Source organism: Misgurnus anguillicaudatus, chromosome 9 (genome assembly GCF_027580225.2).
Source record: "Misgurnus anguillicaudatus chromosome 9, ASM2758022v2, whole genome shotgun sequence".
Taxonomy (NCBI): domain Eukaryota; kingdom Metazoa; phylum Chordata; class Actinopteri; order Cypriniformes; family Cobitidae; genus Misgurnus; species Misgurnus anguillicaudatus.
The window spans coordinates 9,965,506-9,986,056 of record NC_073345.2 but is presented as its reverse complement, the minus strand read 5'-3'; the positions used below and the strand labels follow the sequence as shown (position 1 = coordinate 9,986,056).

General features: G+C 38.3%; 1 long non-coding RNA gene across 1 annotated transcript; it reads right to left on the bottom strand.

The window, feature by feature from the left end:
- Positions 1-13,921: 13,921 nt before the first annotated feature.
- On the bottom strand, positions 13,922-20,233 carry LOC141366218 (uncharacterized). Its single transcript, XR_012371316.1, has 3 exons — positions 20,196-20,233; positions 14,140-14,250; positions 13,922-14,058 (listed from the first exon to the last, which is right to left on the bottom strand). It is a non-coding gene; the product is annotated as an uncharacterized lncRNA (long non-coding RNA).
- Between the last annotated feature and the right edge of the window lie 318 nt (positions 20,234-20,551).

Genomic DNA, 20,551 nt, shown 5'->3' with positions numbered 1-20,551 from the left:
ACATTGCATATTTACAATTTTGAGCTGCTATATCTCAGTTGCCCTCTGGGGTGCGTTTAATATTTCAATGCAGGGTCACAGTCAGTGCTCCTGTCTATCACCACGCCAAAAATCAGACCTATTTACTGCAGCATTTTAAAGTTATGGTCACATAAACTTGCCATTTTTTGACAATACAGTTACAGGCATTGCATTTTAACCAAATTTGAGGTGCTATATCTCAGTTGTCCTCTGGGGTGCGTTTAATATTTCGGTGCAGCGTCACACTCAGTGCTCCTGTCCATCAATATTCCAAAAATCAGAATAATTTACCACAGCATTTTAAAGTTATGGTCCCATAAACTTGGGCATTTTTGACAATACAGTTACAGACATTGCATTTTAACCATATTTGTGGTGTTATATCTCAGTTGTTCTCTGGGGTGCGTTTAATATTTCAATGCAAAGTCACAGTCAGTGCTCCTGTCTATCACCATGCCAAACATCAGGCTTAATTGCAGCAGCATTTTGATGTTGTGGTCCTATAGACTTGGCATTTTTGACAATACAGTTAATAGATATTGCATTTTAACCATATTTGAGGTGCTGTGTCTCGGTTGTCCTCTGGGGTGCGTTTGGTGTTTCGGTGCAGGGTCGCACTCGGTGCTCCTGTCGGTCACCATACCAGAGATCACACTTATTTACAGCAGAATTTTAGACTTATGGTCCCATAAACTTGGCAATTTTGACAATACAGTTAATAGACATTGCATATTTACAATTTTTGAGCTGCTATATCTCAGTTGCCCTCTGGGGTGCGTTTAATATTTCAATGCAGCCTCACACTAAGTACCCCAGTCTATCACCACGCCAAAAATCAGACCTATTTACTGCAGCATTTTAAAGTTATGGTCACATAAACTTGCCATTTTTTGACAATACAGTTACAGGCATTGCATTTTAACCAAATTTGAGGTGCTATATCTCAGTTGTCCTCTGGGGTGCGTTTAATATTTCAATGCAGCGTCACACTCAGTGCTCCTGTCTATCAATATACCAAAAATCAGAATAATTTACCAAAGCATTTTTAAGTTATGGTCCCATAAACTTGGGCATTTTTGACAATACAGTTACAGACATTGCATTTTAACCATATTTGTGGTGCTATATCTCAGTTGTCCTCTGGGGTGCGTTTAATATTTCAATGCAGGATCACAGTCAGTGCTCCTGTCTATCACCATGCCAAACATCAGACTTATTTACAGCAGCATTTTAAAGTTATGGTCCCATAAACTTGGCATTTTTGACAATACAGTTAATAGACATTGCATTTTAACCATATTTGAGGTGCTATATCTCAGTTGTCCTCTGGGGTGCGTTTAATATTTCAATGCAGCCTCACACTAAGTACCCCAGTCTATCACCACGCCAAAAATCAGACCTATTTACTGCAGCATTTTAAAGTTATGGTCACATAAACTTGCCATTTTTTGACAATACAGTTACAGGCATTGCATTTTAACCAAATTTGAGGTGCTATATCTCAGTTGTCCTCTGGGGTGCGTTTAATATTTCAATGCAGCGTCACACTCAGTGCTCCTGTCTATCAATATACCAAAAATCAGAATAATTTACCACAGCATTTTTAAGTTATGGTCCCATGGACTTGGGCATTTTTGGCAGTACAGTTGCAGACATTGCATTTTGGCCATGTTTGTGGTGTTGTGTCTCGGTTGTTCTCTGGGGTGCGTTTGGTGTTTCAATGCAGGGTCACGGTCGGTGCTCCTGTCTGTCACCATGCCAAACATCAGACTTATTTACAGCAGCATTTTAAAGTTATGGTCCCATAAACTTGGCATTTTTGACAATACAGTTAATAGACATTGCATTTTAACCATATTTGAGGTGCTATATCTCAGTTGTCCTCTGGGGTGCGTTTAATATTTCAATGCAGGGTCACAGTCAGTGCTCCTGTCTATCACCATGCCAAACATCAGACTTATTTACAGCAGCATTTTAAAGTTATGGTCCCATAAACTTGGCAATTTTGACAATACAGTTAATAGACATTGCATATTTACAATTTTTGAGCTGCTATATCTCAGTTGCCCTCTGGGGTGCGTTTAATATTTCAATGCAGCCTCACACTAAGTCCCCCAGTCTATCACCACGCCAAAACTCAGACCTATTTACTGCAGCATTTTAAAGTTATGGTCACATAAACTTGCCATTTTTTGACAATACAGTTACAGGCATTGCATTTTAACCAAATTTGAGGTGCTATATCTCAGTTGTCCTCTGGGGTGCGTTTAATATTTCAATGCAGCGTCACAGTCAGTGCTCCTGTCTATCACCATGCCAAACATCAGACTTATTTACAGCAGCATTTTAAAGTTATCGTCCCATAAACTTGGCATTTTTGACAATACAGTTAATAGACATTGCATTTTAACCAAATTTGAGGTGCTATATCTCAGTTGTCCTCTGGGGTGCGTTTAATATTTCAATGCAAGGTCACAGTCAGTGCTCCTGTCTATCACCATGCCAAACATCAGACTTATTTACAGCAGCATTTTAAAGTTATGGTCCCATAAACTTGGCATTTTTGACAATACAGTTAATAGACATTGCATTTTAACCAAATTTGAGGTGCTATATCTCAGTTGTCCTCTGGGGTGCGTTTAATATTTCAATGCAGGATCACAGTCAGTGCTCCTGTCTATCACCATGCCAAACATCAGACTTATTTACAGCAGCATTTTAAAGTTATGGTCCCATAAACTTGGCATTTTTGACAATACAGTTAATAGACATTGCATTTTAACCATATTTGAGGTGCTATATCTCAGTTGTCCTCTGGGGTGCGTTTAATATTTCAATGCAGGGTCACAGTCAGTGCTCCTGTCTATCACCATGCCAAACATCAGACTTATTTACAGCAGCATTTTAAAGTTATGGTCCCATAAACTTGGCATTTTTGACAATACAGTTAATAGACATTGCATTTTAACCATATTTGAGGTGCTATATCTCAGTTGTCCTCTGGGGTGCGTTTAATATTTCAATGCAGCCTCACACTAAGTACCCCAGTCTATCACCACGCCAAAAATCAGACCTATTTACTGCAGCATTTTAAAGTTATGGTCACATAAACTTGCCATTTTTTGACAATACAGTTACAGGCATTGCATTTTAACCAAATTTGAGGTGCTATATCTCAGTTGTCCTCTGGGGTGCGTTTAATATTTCAATGCAGCGTCACACTCAGTGCTCCTGTCTATCAATATACCAAAAATCAGAATAATTTACAGCAGCATTTTAAAGTTATGGTCCCATAAACTTGGGCATTTTTGACAATACAGTTAATAGACATTGCATTTTAACCATATTTGTGGTGCTATATCTCAGTTGTCCTCTGGGGTGCGTTTAATATTTCAATGCAGGATCACAGTCAGTGCTCCTGTCTATCACCATGCCAAACATCAGACTTATTTACAGCAGCATTTTAAAGTTATGGTCCCATAAACTTGGCATTTTTGACAATACAGTTAATAGACATTGCATTTTAACCATATTTGAGGTGCTATATCTCAGTTGTCCTCTGGGGTGCGTTTAATATTTCAATGCAGAGTCACAGTCAGTGCTCCTGTCTATCACCATGCCAAACATCAGACTTATTTACAGCAGCATTTTAAAGTTATGGTCCCATAAACTTGGCAATTTTGACAATACAGTTAATAGACATTGCATATTTACAATTTTTGAGCTGCTATATCTCAGTTGCCCTCTGGGGTGCGTTTAATATTTCAATGCAGCCTCACACTAAGTACCCCCAGTCTATCACCACGCCAAAACTCAGACCTATTTACTGCAGCATTTTAAAGTTATGGTCACATAAACTTGCCATTTTTTGACAATACAGTTACAGGCATTGCATTTTAACCAAATTTGAGGTGCTATATCTCAGTTGTCCTCTGGGGTGCGTTTAATATTTCAATGCAGCGTCACAGTCAGTGCTCCTGTCTATCACCATGCCAAACATCAGACTTATTTACAGCAGCATTTTAAAGTTATGGTCCCATAAACTTGGCATTTTTGACAATACAGTTAATAGACATTGCATTTTAACCAAATTTGAGGTGCTATATCTCAGTTGTCCTCTGGGGTGCGTTTAATATTTCAATGCAAGGTCACAGTCAGTGCTCCTGTCTATCACCATGCCAAACATCAGACTTATTTACAGCAGCATTTTAAAGTTATGGTCCCATAAACTTGGCATTTTTGACAATACAGTTAATAGACATTGCATTTTAACCATATTTGAGGTGCTATATCTCAGTTGTCCTCTGGGGTGCGTTTAATATTTCAATGCAGCCTCACACTAAGTACCCCAGTCTATCACCATGCCAAACATCAGACCTTATTTACTGCAGCATTTTAAAGTTATGGTCACATAAACTTGCCATTTTTTGACAATACAGTTACAGGCATTGCATTTTAACCAAATTTGAGGTGCTATATCTCAGTTGTCCTCTGGGGTGCGTTTAATATTTCAATGCAGCGTCACAGTCAGTGCTCCTGTCTATCACCATGCCAAACATCAGACTTATTTACAGCAGCATTTTAAAGTTATGGTCCCATAAACTTGGCATTTTTGACAATACAGTTAATAGACATTGCATTTTAACCAAATTTGAGGTGCTATATCTCAGTTGTCCTCTGGGGTGCGTTTAATATTTCAATGCAAGGTCACAGTCAGTGCTCCTGTCTATCACCATGCCAAACATCAGACTTATTTACAGCAGCATTTTAAAGTTATGGTCCCATAAACTTGGCATTTTTGACAATACAGTTAATAGACATTGCATTTTAACCAAATTTGAGGTGCTATATCTCAGTTGTCCTCTGGGGTGCGTTTAATATTTCAATGCAGGGTCACAGTCAGTGCTCCTGTCTATCACCATGCCAAACATCAGACTTATTTACAGCAGCATTTTAAAGTTATGGTCCCATAAACTTGGCAATTTTGACAATACAGTTAATAGACATTGCATATTTACAATTTTTGAGCTGCTATATCTCAGTTGCCCTCTGGGGTGCGTTTAATATTTCAATGCAGCCTCACACTAAGTCCCCCAGTCTATCACCACGCCAAAAATCAGACCTATTTACTGCAGCATTTTAAGGTTGTGGTCACATAGACTTGCCATTTTTTGACGATACAGTTGCAGGCATTGCATTTTAGCCAAATTTGAGGTGCTATATCTCAGTTGTCCACTGGGGTGCGTTTAATATTTCAATGCAGGATCACAGTCAGTGCTCCTGTCTATCACCATGCCAAACATCAGACTTATTTACAGCAGCATTTTAAAGTTATGGTCCCATAAACTTGGCAATTTTGACAATACAGTTAATAGACATTGCATTTTAACCAAATTTGAGGTGCTATATCTCAGTTGTCCTCTGGGGTGCGTTTAATATTTCAATGCAGGGTCACAGTCAGTGCTCCTGTCTATCACCATGCCAAACATCAGACTTATTTACAGCAGCATTTTAAAGTTATGGTCCCATAAACTTGGCATTTTTGACAATACAGTTAATAGACATTGCATTTTAACCAAATTTGAGGTGCTATATCTCAGTTGTCCTCTGGGGTGCGTTTAATATTTCAATGCAGGGTCACAGTCAGTGCTCCTGTCTATCACCATGCCAAACATCAGACTTATTTACAGCAGCATTTTAAAGTTATCGTCCCATAAACTTGGCATTTTTGACAATACAGTTAATAGACATTGCATTTTAACCAAATTTGAGGTGCTATATCTCAGTTGTCCTCTGGGGTGCGTTTAATATTTCAATGCAGAGTCACAGTCAGTGCTCCTGTCTATCACCATGCCAAACATCAGACTTATTTACAGCAGCATTTTAAAGTTATGGTCCCATAAACTTGGCAATTTTGACAATACAGTTAATAGACATTGCATATTTACAATTTTTGAGCTGCTATATCTCAGTTGCCCTCTGGGGTGCGTTTAATATTTCAATGCAGGGTCACAGTCAGTGCTCCTGTCTATCACCATGCCAAACATCAGACTTATTTACAGCAGCATTTTAAAGTTATGGTCCCATAAACTTGGCAATTTTGACAATACAGTTAATAGACATTGCATTTTAACCAAATTTGAGGTGCTATATCTCAGTTGTCCTCTGGGGTGCGTTTAATATTTCAATGCAGGGTCACAGTCAGTGCTCCTGTCTATCACCATGCCAAACATCAGACTTATTTACAGCAGCATTTTAAAGTTATGGTCCCATAAACTTGGCAATTTTGACAATACAGTTAATAGACATTGCATTTTAACCAAATTTGAGGTGCTAATATCTCAGTTGTCCTCTGGGGTGCGTTTAATATTTCAATGCAGTGTCACAGTCAGTGCTCCTGTCTGTCACCATGCCAAACATCGGACTTGTTTGCAGCGGCATTTTAAAGTTGTGGTCCCGTGGACTTGGCATTTTTGGCAGTGCAGTTAATAGGCGCTGCATTTTGGCCATATTTGAGGTGCTGTGTCTCGGTTGTCCTCTGGGGTGCGTTTAATATTTCAATGCAGAGTCACACTCAGTGCTCCTGTCTATCAATATACCAAAAATCAGAATAATTTACAACAGCATTTTAAAGTTATGGTCCCATAAACTTGGGCGTTTTTGGCAGTGCAGTTGCAGACATTGCATTTTGGCCATGTTTGTGGTGCTGTGTCTCGGTTGTCCTCTGGGGTGCGTTTAATATTTCAATGCAGCGTCACACTCAGTGCTCCTGTCTATCAATATACCAAAAATCAGAATAATTTACAACAGCATTTGAAAGTTATGGTCCCATAAACTTGCAATGAAATATTAAACGCACCCCAGAGGACAACTGAGATATAGCACCTCAAATTTGGTTAAAATGCAATGCCTGTAAATGTATTGTCAAAAAATGCCAAGTTTATGTGACCATAACTTTAAAATGCTGCTGTAAATAAGTCTGATGTTTGGCATGGTGATAGACAGGAGCACTGAGTGTAATTACTTTAACCGCCTTGTCAAAAATGGCAAGTCCATGGGACCACAACTTCAAAATGCTGCTGTAAATTATTCTGATTTTTGCTATGGTGATAGGCAAGAGCACTGAGTGTGACCCTGCATTGAGATACTAAACGCACCCCAGAGGCCAACTGAGATATTGCACCTCTAATTTGGTTAAAATGCAGTGTCTGTAACTGTCTTGTCAAAAATGGCAAGTTTATGGGACCATAACTTTAAAATGCTGCTGTAAATTATTCGGATTTTTGCTGTGGTGATGGGCAGGAGCACTGAGTGTGGCCCTGCATTGAGATGTTGAACGCGCCCCGGGGGCCAACTGGGATGTTGCACCTCGAGTTTGGTTGAAGTGCGGTGTCTGTAACTGTGTTGTCAAAAATGGCAAGTTTATGGGACCATAACTTTAAAATGCTGCTGTAAATAAGTCGGATTTTTGTATGGTGATAGGCAGGAGCACTAAGTGTGACCCTGCATTGAGATATTAAACGCACCCCAGAGGGCAACTGAGATATAGCACCTCAAATTTGGTTAAAGTGTAATTACATTAACTGTCTAGTCAAAAATGGCAAGTTTATGGGACCATAACTTTAAAATGCTGCTGTAAATAAGACTGATTTTTGCTATGGTGATAGGCAAGGAGCACTGAGTGTGACCCTGCATTGAGATATTAAACGCACCCCAGAGGCCAACTGAGATATTGCACCTCTAATTTGGTTAAAATGCAGTGTCTGTAACTGTCTTGTCAAAAATGCCAAGTTTATGGGACCATAACTTTAAAATGCTGCTGTAAATAAGTCTGATTTTTGCTATGGTGATAGGCAGGAGCACTGAGTGTGACGCTGCATTGAAATATTAAACGCACCCCAGAGGCCAACTGAGATATTGCACCTCAAATTTGGTTTAAGTGTAATTACTTTAACTGTCTAGTCAAAAATTGCAAGTTTATGGGACCATAACTTTAAAATGCTGCTGTAAATAAGTCGGATTTTTGCTATGGTGATAGGCAGGAGCACTAAGTGTGACCCTGCATTGAGATATTAAACGCACCCCAGAGGGCAACTGAGATATAGCACCTCAAATTTGGTTTAAGTGTAATTACTTTAACTGTCTAGTCAAAAATTGCAAGTTTATGGGACCATAACTTTAAAATGCTGCTGTAAATAAGTCTGATTTTTTGTATGGTGATAGGCAGGAGCACTGAGTGTGACGCTGCATTGAATTATTAAACGCACCCCAGAGGCCATCTGAGATATTGCACCTCTAATTTGGTTAAAATGCAGTGTCTGTAACTGTATTGTCAAAAATGGCAAGTTTATGGGACCATAACTTTAAAATGCTGCGGTGAATTATTCTGATTTTTGGTATGCTGATGGGCAGGGGTACTGAGTGTGGCACTGCATTGAAATGTTGAACGCGCCCCAGAGGGCAGCTGGGATGTGGCACCTCAAGTTTGGTTGGAGTGTAATTACTTTGACTGTCTAGTCAAAAATGGCAAGTTTATGGGACCATAACTTTAAAATGCTGCTGTAAATAAGTCTGATTTTTTGCTATGGTGATAGGCAGGAGCACTGAGTGTGACCCTGCATTGAGATATTAAACGCACCCCAGAGGCCAACTGAGATATTGCACCTCTAATTTGGTTAAAATGCAGTGTCTGTAACTGTCTTGTCAAAAATGGCAAGTTTATGGGACCATAACTTTAAAATGCTGCTGTAAATAAGTCTGATTTTTGCTATGGTGATGGGCAGGAGCACTGAGTGTGGCGCTGCTTTGGGATATTGAACGCGCCCCAGAGGCCAACTGAGATGTTGCACCTCAAATATGGTTAAAATGCGGTGTCTGTAACTGTATTGTCAAAAATGGCAAGTTTATGGGACCATAACTTTAAAATGCTGCTGTAAATTATTCTGATTTTTGGTATGGTGATAGGCAGGAGCACTGAGTGTGACTGTGCATTGAAATATTAAACGCACCCCAGAGGGCAACTGAGATATAGCACCTCAAATTTGGTTAAAGTGTAATTACTTTAACTGTCTAGTCAAAAATGGCAAGTTTATGGGACCATAACTTTAAAATGCTGCTGTAAATGAGTCTGATTTTTTGTATGGTGATAGGCAAGTGAGCACTGAGTGTGACGCTGCACTTAAATATTGAACGCAACCCAGAGGCCAACTGAGATATTGCACCTCTAATTTGGTTAAAATGCAGTGTCTGTAACTGTCTTGTCAAAAATGGCAAGTTTATGGGACCATAACTTTAAAATGCTGCTGTAAATGAGTCTGATTTTTTGTATGGTGATAGGCAGGAGCACTGGGTGTGACTCTGCATTGGATTATTGAACGCACCCCAGAGGCCAACTGAGATATTGCACCTCTAATTTGGTTAAAATGCAGTGTCTGTAACTGTCTTGTCAAAAATGGCAAGTTTATGGGACCATAACTTTAAAATGCTGCTGTAAATTATTCTGATTTTTCCTATGGTGATAGACAGGAGCACTGAGTGTGACTCTGCATTGAATTATTAAACGCACCCCAGAGGGCAACTGAGATATTGCACCTCAAATTTGGTTAAAATGCAGTGTCTGTAACTGTCTTGTCAAAAATGCCAAGTTTATGGGACCATAACTTTAAAATGCTGCTGTAAATTATTCTGATTTTTTGTATGGTGATAGGCAGGAGCACTGAGTGTGACGGTGCATTGAAAAAATAAACGCACCCCAGAGGGCAACTGAGATATAGCACCTCAAATTTGGTTAAAGTGTAATTACTTTAACTGTCTAGTCAAAAATGGCAAGTTTATGGGACCATAACTTTAAAATGCTGCTGTAAATGAGTCTGATTTTTGTATGGTGATAGGCATGGAGCACTGAGTGTGACGCTGCATTGAGATATTAAACGCACCCCAGAGGCCAACTGAGATATTGCACCTCTAATTTGGTTAAAATGCAGTGTCTGTAACTGTCTTGTCAAAAATGGCAAGTTTATGGGACCATAACTTTAAAATGCTGCTGTAAATAAGTCTGATTTTTGCTATGGTGATAGGCAAGAGCACTGAGTGTGACGCTGCATTCAGATATTAAACGACCCCAGAGGCCAACTGAGATATTGCACCTCTAATTTGGTTAAAATGCAGTGTCTGTAACTGTCTTGTCAAAAATGGCAAGTTTATGGGACCATAACTTTAAAATGCTGCTGTAAATTATTCTGATTTTTGGTATGGTGATAGGCAGGAGCACTGAGTGTGACGGTGCATTGAAATATTAAACGGACCCCAGAGGGCAACTGAGATATAGCACCTCAAATTTGGTTAAAGTGTAATTACTTTAACTGTCTAGTCAAAAATGGCAAGTTTATGGGACCATAACTTTAAAATGCTGCTGTAAATGAGTCTGATTTTTTGTATGGTGATAGGCAGGAGCACTGAGTGTGACGCTGCATTGAAATATTAAACGCACCCCAGAGGCCAACTGAGATATTGCAAAATATGGTTAAAATGCAGTGTCTGTAACTGTATTGTCAAAAATGCCAAGTTTATGGGACCATAACTTTAAAATGTTCCTGTAAATAAATCAGATTTTTTCACGAGGATAGACAGCAGCACTGGGTGTGACCCTGCAGTGAAAGTTTAAACGCACCCCAGAAAGCAGCTCAGATATAGTGCCAACAACTGAGCTGACAATGCAATTCGTCTTTAAAGTAATTTGAGAGTGCTATGTAATGAGAAATAATTTGTTTAATAAATGCACATTGAGTTTGATGTTGTGTCATTACGTCTTGTAAAGTATAAACAGCTACAATAAGTATCAGAGAACCAGAATCAAAATAAGCTTTATTTGCCAATTATGCACACTTGCACAAGAAATGTATTTTGGTTTGGTACTTACAGACAAACAGTATATAGATAAACAGCAAATAGCAACATTTAATGTAAAATTAGAAATTAAAACAAATAATATAGATAAGAAGCAAGTGAGAGAGTTATTTACAAATATCTATAAGTACTGTATATAAAACTGTATATAATGTATATTGTACTGTGTATTTACACAGTTAACCCTATTAAACCCTAGTTTGGGATATTGCACTATACAATACTGCATTTTAAAACAGCAAGGTCGGAGCAAATGTGCTACTGTAACTGCTTAAGGTGAAGATGTCTTGTGGAAAAAAAATTCTGGCACAGTAAATTTGAAAATGTTGAGAGGGAGTGATAGGGGCTCTTCAGGAAATCTACTCTCATCTCCACAGTTTGAAGCAACAGGCTCTCTAAGCTTCTGTATGTATAGATTCATCATTTCTAGAGTCATCTGCCAACTTCAAACAAACAGGCATTAGCAAGCACGCACCCGCGCACACACACTCGCACACGCGTGCGCCGCACGCACACACACACACACACACACACACACACACACACACCCGCGCACACACACACAACCCGCGCGGCCCCACACACATACACACCCTCGCGCACTCTCTCTCTCTTTCTCTCTCTCACACACACACACACACCCGCGTGCTCACACACACACAAATGCACGCACCCGCGAGCACACGCATACTCGCAAGCACGCCCGCGCACACACACACACACAGACGCACATCCACACACACGCATATCCACACACACACACACACACACACACACACACACACACACACACACACACACACACACACACACACACACACACACACACACACACGCAAGCACCCACACAAACATCACAAAGACATATATATTAAGATGATCCATTAATGCAATCCAAAGATGACACGTTTAACAATGTAAATTTACAACATATTAGTGTATCTTTACATTCTGACTATCCGTGTTCTTTCATAACTCTGTTATTCTGTTTATTTTCAAATGTATATTACTCTCACAGTAACAAAAGAAACATGATCACTCAAAACAGCACGAATAAGAGATATTGCGCTACGGTCCCTAAGCTGTGCGTGAAAAAGAAACTGCAAACGCGGAAGGGTCGCGTCTTTTAAGGTGGAACGAAAAGCGTCAATAAGAAGCTGCGAATAAGAAGCTAGATTCAGCCTCGTTATACACGCCGGACATGTAACGTTTACTTAAAACATAAGCATTGGACTCTGACATATTAGTTTCGCGTCCATTTAAACCTGTCATTACTCCAGCTCATGAGTAAATGACAGGAGAGGAACTGGTCCACAGACCATCTCCTCAGTAATCTGAAGAGAAGCGGTCGAAAATGGACAAAAAGAGACGGATTTAAACACCAAGTGTAAACGTCATGTCTCTCTCTCGTCCACTTGTGATCTGATCGATGAAAACACATCTTAATACCAAGTTTAACAGCCCCTGTGATATTTTTCCTCGCGTGGATGAAAAAGGAGTGTATAAACTACGTTTATGATTGCTTTTTGTAAATTATGTGATTTTAAGCGGACATATCATGACAATCAGACTTTTTACATGTTTAACATAAATCTGTGTGCTTTGACGGATCACAGGCAAAGGACAATGCAAATTGTTCATTTTTTTCATTGCTTTTGCTTTAGCTACTGGAAGCCATGTTAACCTTGGCATGACAGGGCCACCGTACTAGTTAAAACGCGTTCCGATGGGGGGGGGGGGGGCTAGAAACTAATAATCAGTTGGTTGTCATATAGAGTTTTACCACTAGATGGGAGTAGATCCTACACAGTGGGGCTTTAAGACATTTAAGACGTTAAATAATGGCACAAATACCAGTAATATCACACGTGCAAATATTAGTAAATCGCATTGCGTGAATCATTTTAATATTCTCCTCCCATAAATTTTGCATCTGAAAGCGAAACTTCTAGAAATGCAATTAGGTCAGTTGCAAAAATAGGCCACACCTTTTCTGAGCTAATTATCCACTGACAGTCCTTATTTAACAGCAAAATGATGTTTTGTGCTGATGCAAGCTGTTAGTAAATCTGGCCCATAGTCTGGATATGAGTAACCCACTTCTTGCCAAAATAAACTTGAATTTGGTTACATGTCGTTTTTGCCTAAATAACTTCAAGTCAAGAGTGATTACAAGATGTTTGGTTTCATTGATTGATTTTATTTTATTTATTTTGGGGTTAGATGTCTATTAAAGTTCCACAGACAAATTTTGCCTCGTTTTAGCCTAGACGCCTAGGCCGTGTTTGGATGTCTAGAGGTCTTTTAAACGCTAATTTGCTTTTTGGATCTGCACAAAATGTAATGAACTGTAACAGATTGTTTTCTGAAATACTACATTTCTTGTGATGGAGCCAACAAAATGTGTAACGTTACAACCAGTGGCAGCTCGTGACTGCTCATCCGAGGATGTGCTAATTCAAAATACGTGTTCGGATTGTCACGTGTGTGGTTCCCTTTTCCAAAATATGTGTCCTGCGTGTCGAGGGATCCTGTGTGCATCACGTGTTTTGCCTGCTGCACATGCGTCAAAACCGTTTATGATAAAAGAGACACACACGTTCACATAATACACGCAAGACACTTCCTTAACAGTAAACTCTGATTACGCATGAAATTATGTGAGTATCCGGCAAACGCGAGCGTCTCTTTTATCATAAACCCTTTGGACGCGTCTGCAGCAGGCACTTATTTTGGCAAGACACGTGATGCACATAGGATCACTCGACGCGCAGAACACATATTTTGAAATTACGAACCACACACATGACGGCTATATACATGTTGTGACGAACTTCGCATCGAGCGTCCTCGAAAAAAGAAGTCATCGGCCACCACTGGTTACAACCCATGCTCATCATGTAATGATAAAAATTGTGTGTGGTCATATACTGTACTCTTAAAAACACAACAAAACAATAAATGGACAAAAATTCTGAACCAAATTTAATAAATGCTCATAAATATTCATCCATCATCTTTAGCAGGATCTTCTACCCTTGAACGATAAAGAAGGACAACAGGAAACGTCTCCTTGTCGATTATCACCAGTCCATCTTTACCCTCAGGGTTTTCCTCACATTGGACAGAAATCTGAAAGACATCATTCATAAAAAAAAGATTAAACTATTATCATAAAACCATTCTGTCTTTCACTTTATCCATTAAATATACCTGAGGTTGACGCGCAACAGGCCTTAAGTCGTTAACCTCAACGTCGTCTCTTAATGGGAAATAATTCTCTCTAAGATTTGATTCTTCAGCACATTTGCAACAGGTTGTGCCCTTATTTGATAACAAAACAATACTTCAATATTTGATAGTATTACTCATGTACTTGTTACTTTAGGTAGAAACAAAAACATACAGTAGAACACGATCTTACGACTCACAAACATTATCATTCAATGTAAGTTCTGCCTTACCATTGTAGAAGTTGTTTAACAGGCTCACTGTTCTACGGAAGCTTGTTGAGTTCAAAGAGCGGTCATCAAACACCTGAACGAACAATATGATGTGCTTTAGACAACTTTCAGACTCAATGTGTTGGGCTTATTCTAGCTTTAGTCTGAGAGTATTACCCATATCACACTTGATAAAATAATAAATTACCATGAAGACACACATATAGCACTCAAGAGTATGGATTCATTACGAGCAATGATTGTTTTCTGGTTATTTCTCGGCTTTGAGAAAAGAAACCAAGCGTTAAAAGGATTTACAGAAAGTTTTACACAAGAAAATTACAATGATATAAACATCAAAGATCTGCGTTGAAAACTTTTAGGAACCTTTGGTGTTGGACTAATGTAAGATAGTATTTGTAATGAGAGCCAGGATGGCTCCCTCTTCTGGCCTGCAGAGGCTTCTCTCACATCACCCTTTGGACTCTATTACCCATCGTCCCTTGCACTAGGCAGTTCATTACCACACCGGTTTCCTGTTTGATCATTATCTGGACTATTTAAATCGCACTTGCACTCCCACTCATTGCGAAGTCTTGCTAGCATTGTCTGCATTTCTGAGTGTATCTTTATTATCACTAGGTTCTGTATTCTACCTTGTTTTGACCTGTGCCTGTTTATCGTGTTTATGATTGTTTGCTGCCTGCCCTGACCTACCCCTGTATTATTGACTACGTTTTTGGATTATCTTTGATGTTGTTGGTTGCCTGGCAGTTGACCCTTGCCCATGGCCGCGGGAAGTGGGGGTGCTGCGGGTGCTGCAGCACCCCCTGTTGGCGAGAAAAATATTTTGCACAATTTATATATTACTTTTTATTTTAGGAATTTATTTTTGACACACGTAGGTTATTACGTGTATTTTGGATTTTAATTTCATTACTGTCTGTGCCTATCTCCGTGGCCTCATCCAAGCGCACTTTAATTGCGTCTATTGGTGACATGGGTACGCAGCACCATGATCCAGAAAAGACTCACACACCTTTCGCTGATGCATGCCCACACAGAAATTCTGAAATCCCTGGGCATTCGTCCCATTACTCACGAGAGACTGTGGACTCTATTATACAACCGGCGCAATGCGCGACGCGAGTGTCTTTTGTCTTTTTGAGTATAGGGGAAGGAGCGCGTTGATAATATGCGTATAGGCTACAGTAGTAACGTGATGACAACGCGGGTTTGCTTATCACATACATGGATGTGCAGTAGCACAAAAACGCTTTTTAATTTGAAAAATTAAAGGATTAAAATGTAAAAGATTTTTATTGAGTCTCTTGGACATAAATGATGACCGACGTTCATTTATGAGACGTTAGACGTAAAGAGCTGCTTCATCTGTAGCTAAGTAAATCAATGGTTTGCTTTAAACAAATGCATCTATTTTTAAATGTTTTTTTAAATGCTACTCAGGCCCGGCTGCAGGATGAAGTGACTGAGGGGCATGTGAAATTGTTGAAGGGGCTTAACTTTTTATACCATCAATGAATTATCCACACTGAGATCTCGCTTTGGAACGACAGATTTTTAAATGCAGCGCTCCATAAAACACTCAATAGGCTCCATAAAACACTATTTGACGACACTTGACCATTCGTCAATATGTGACGGGGAGGGTATACTGGGGACTTCAATACTATTACGTCCGTTGCATTCTCTTTCCTATTTTCTTACCATTTTCGCGTCGGTTTAGGGTTAGATTACGCAAAATTAAACAGTGTACGCGAAATTAAACAGTTGTCACCTGGCGTTGGGGTTAGAGTTAGGTACGACAGTTGTCACCTGGCGTAGGTTTGGGTAGGGATGTCATTATGTAAATCTGACCCTGGACCGACGCGAAAATGGTAAGAAAATAGGAAAGAGAATGCAACGGACGTAATAGTATTGAAGTCCCCAGTTCGTCAAAAAATGACGCGAAAGGTATACCCTCCCCGTCACATATTGACGAATGGTCAAGTGTCGTCAAATATTGACGACATGGGGTGAGGATGTGTTGACTGCACAGGTAACCAGAAACTGACTAGCAAAATTTAGACAGCGTAATGATGATAGATCATGAGATATTATTTGATAGTAGTAAATGTGGATTAAGGATGTTTAAAATCTCTAGCCTGGTGGTCAGGAGAAGGGTAACATTATATATTGGCTATATGATTTCCATAGACGAACGGCAATAAACGTCTGCAATAAATATCCTCACAACAATATTATTTCTCAAAACTTTGACAAAAATTATTTTCAAAGGAACTGTATTCTTACAGTTATTCAAAGATGCACGCATTATTCCGCATATGATTTGAATATTAGACAAGAGTATTCATATAACGGCAATGAACGTCTCATATGGCAATAAATATCCACATAGAATTACTTAACATAACAGCATAATAAAATTAATAAGCAGTCAAGGAAGCAGGATTGACATGTAAATTGTATTATTATTATTATTATTATTATTACCGGGAAAACAGCAATATTACTGAAATAAACTCTGAGGTCAGCTAAATGCGCCAAACACGCTTTTAACCGCACTCTAAATAAGCAATAAAAGTGGAAAAAACATTATCTCTTGACAAAATTATATATAAAGGAAATGTATTCTTAAAGTTATTCAAAGATGCACAAATTATTCCATATAGTATTTTCTGTTTAAGAGCACGTTCGTCTCTGGCCTCGCTTGCTCTGTTATGTAATAGCTGATTGACAGATGCCCGTCTCCGTCTTTCAAACAGGTATCATTATAACCTTAATAACAATAGAGTAAACTTTATAGTTGCTTGCTTCCACCGTGTTTGTCTGATATGAATAACACACGTCGGCAAATTATTATTATTTGAAAATAGCCTAATATTTATTTATTCTTTGCAAATTATTATCTTATTTGAATAGATTTTTATTGCTGCTTCCACAGACATCATTGTGTATTTTACAAAGTAAATGTAGGCTATTGTTTTACCAGTGCTTATGTGTATTTAAATGTTTGAAATCTAAAATAAACCTTATGAGGTTAAAAACACTGCATTGTGTTGATATAGGGAGACCGGGGCTGGTTGTCTCATTAGTTGGTTGTCACACTGCTTATTACAGACACACTACATGGCGCTGTGGTACAATTTTGATATCAATCTGTTAGCCTTTAATAGCTTACTCATTTGCACTTGAAATTTTGCTGAGCAGACACAAAACATTGAGGTTAGGAGACAATCTTTTATTTTTATGGGTCAGAGTAAATTTTCATGTTGGTGTTGTTTTTGTGTTGAGATCTTGTAGGATATTAGTCATTCAAAAACAAAACACTCATTAAAAAGCTAAAAGTAGTAGCTTTATTTTGAGTCATCTTTTAGCGATCAAGTTAAAGCCGTGTGGCAGCTAGCTTATCATGTTTGTCAAGAAGTCAGTTGGGGATGGTTGTCACATAGCTTGCGGGGTTGGTTGTCACATAAGAATATTGGACATGTAGACCTTTTAAGACTGTTTGTCTGTTTGTTTGTTTTTGTTTGCTGTTAAAATAAAATAAATAAAGCATTAAATAAAGAGGTTTTAACACTAAAAATGATTTCTTTTTATTTCTCAACACAGTAGACAATAGGCTTTATGCCCAGCTGCACTACTTCCTGAACTTCAGCCAGCCTCCCGCTCCCCGTCCGCCATCACCGGACAAACCGACCAATCCAGGTGTGCCCGACCTCACAGCAACAATAATCAGACACACCTGGATTAATCAGCCCGTCCAACAATGGCAGACAGGAAACAAGGAGCTGGCCGAAGCTCATAGTGCAGCTGGGCATAAAGCCCATTCAAGTAACCGATTACCCACTTTAATCTCATTGTTTAAACATAAGGGGCATTAATAACAACTATCATAGGTGTGGATTCATATTAAAACTTATTTGGAGTTTCTAGCTTAAAACACTAAAAAGTTACACATTATCTTTTCAGATCCCAATTTATCACTGAAATCCTATTGAACTTCTATAGGGACAACCAACCACCCTGTGACAACCAACCCCGTGATGGCATTGTGTCAGAGTGTCTTTGATGGTTAATTACTTCCTGTTACAATACATTCTAAAAATAAAAAGTATACACATTTAAAGCCAAGACTCCAAAGTTTCATTTCATGTAGGAATTACTGCTGAAAGATTTTTTGAAGATGAGCAATTCATGCATGAGTAAAAATTGTGACAACCAACCCCGGTCTCCCTATGACAGCGCTGAGCTCGTCCGGAGCCAACCAACGCGAAAGACGCTTGAATCTGGCAGTAATGTCATGTCACTGAACATTCTAGCCTAATATATTCTAAAAATTTAATTATACACCATGTATTTCTTTATAAAAGGTATACAATATCCGAACTAAACCCATTATTATTTTTGTTCAATTTATTAATTATTTATAAGTTCAAAAAAATACAATAATAGTACTGTTTAGTGAAAAGATCGAAATAAAAATGTACTAGGTATGTTACTGTGAGAATGTTTTCAGCCAGCTTTTACCACTGTTAATCGACCTGTGATCCTTACTTAAAAACGAAAGTAAAATAATTTTGTCCGCATGGACATGGAAAATTGTGAAGTTAAATTAATATTATTATGTATATGACAATAAAGTAGTGAAACTCAATGTATTTATTTTTAAAATGTATTTTAAATATGCCTATAGGCTTATAGGTGTTTTTGGAAAAAAAAATCACAGCAGCACCCCCTGTTCAAAATGACTTCCAGCGGCCCTGCCCTTGCCTGTATTCTTTAATAAAACCAGCAATTGGATCTAACCCGTTTCACGTGCATGACAGTATGAAGTCAGTCATGTTCAGTCTTTTACTGTAATTAGAGTTGAATTCTCTCTCAACAAATGGGACACTGTCGAACTATAATTGAACACTGAAACAATTTTTTTATCATCACTAGTATTGAGTTGTTATAAAATATAAAATATAATTTAATATAAATAAATATAAATTAAAATAACTTTCTCTAAAAACTGCTGAGTTATTGTCAACCCGGCATTGGGTCAAAAAGGGACGATCCCAGCAGCTGGGTTACAGTTAACTCCAAAAAATTTTATATTTGACTCAACAACTGGTTAGAATAACCCATCATTTTGGGTTGAAACAACCCAGCATGGTTTAAATTACAACCCAGCGTGCTGGGCTTGTCCCTTTTTTACACAATTCCGGGTTGAAAATAACTCAGCATTTTTAGAGTGAAATTCAACTTTAAATTGTCAGGCCAACTCATCAATAGTCAAGACAAAAAAATTAATTTGAAATGATTTGTAAATCCCAGTTGATTTTAATTCAAAAAAGTTTTACAGTGTAATTTAAGTAAATAAATGAAGGCTTGCCAAAAGAAATTCAATTTTTTCGATGTTTTTTTTAATATCACCCCTAATGTTGTTTTCTTCAAACGTGTAATTTTCATCTCTTTAGTTTTGATTGTATTTGCCAATACATTAATGATTTAATAATGGTTTAACTTAAAAAGTTAGGCTACTTTAATTGGTAACACCTAAAAAATGTAAGTTTATTAACTTTTAAGTTGAATAAACGTGCATTTTTAGGTGTTACCAACAGAAGTATTTTTTCTCATCTATTATTATATTTACAGTGTAAATGGTGCAGTTCCACTTGATGCTTGAACAAGTACAAGAAAAATGCTCTTCTGTAGTATAAAGCAGGAAAGTGTCAAATATATTTATATACTCTACCACTGAAAATGATTCTTCATTTATGGCAAAATTGAAAAGCAAGATAAATCAATATTGCTTACCTTAAAATTGCACATATATTCCAGCTCTTATCTTTGAAGGCAAATCAGTAGTCAGCCTATAGTGGTTATAGAATGGGCTTGTAACCTCAAGGTTGCAGGCAGGAAGAAGGTACCTTAACTCCAATTGCTCACTACTGCACACTTCTCCATTTGTGTGTGTTCACATCATGCATGCGACTGTTCACTACTCAGTGGGATGGGTAAAAAGCAGATGTGACATTTTGAGTAAGATGCGTTTTACACTTGGTCACTTTCACTTTCATACAACTATTTTTTCCAATCACGCTCCAGTAGTAAAGACTAATGTGATAAATAAACAAATAATGATATATATATATATATATATATATATATAT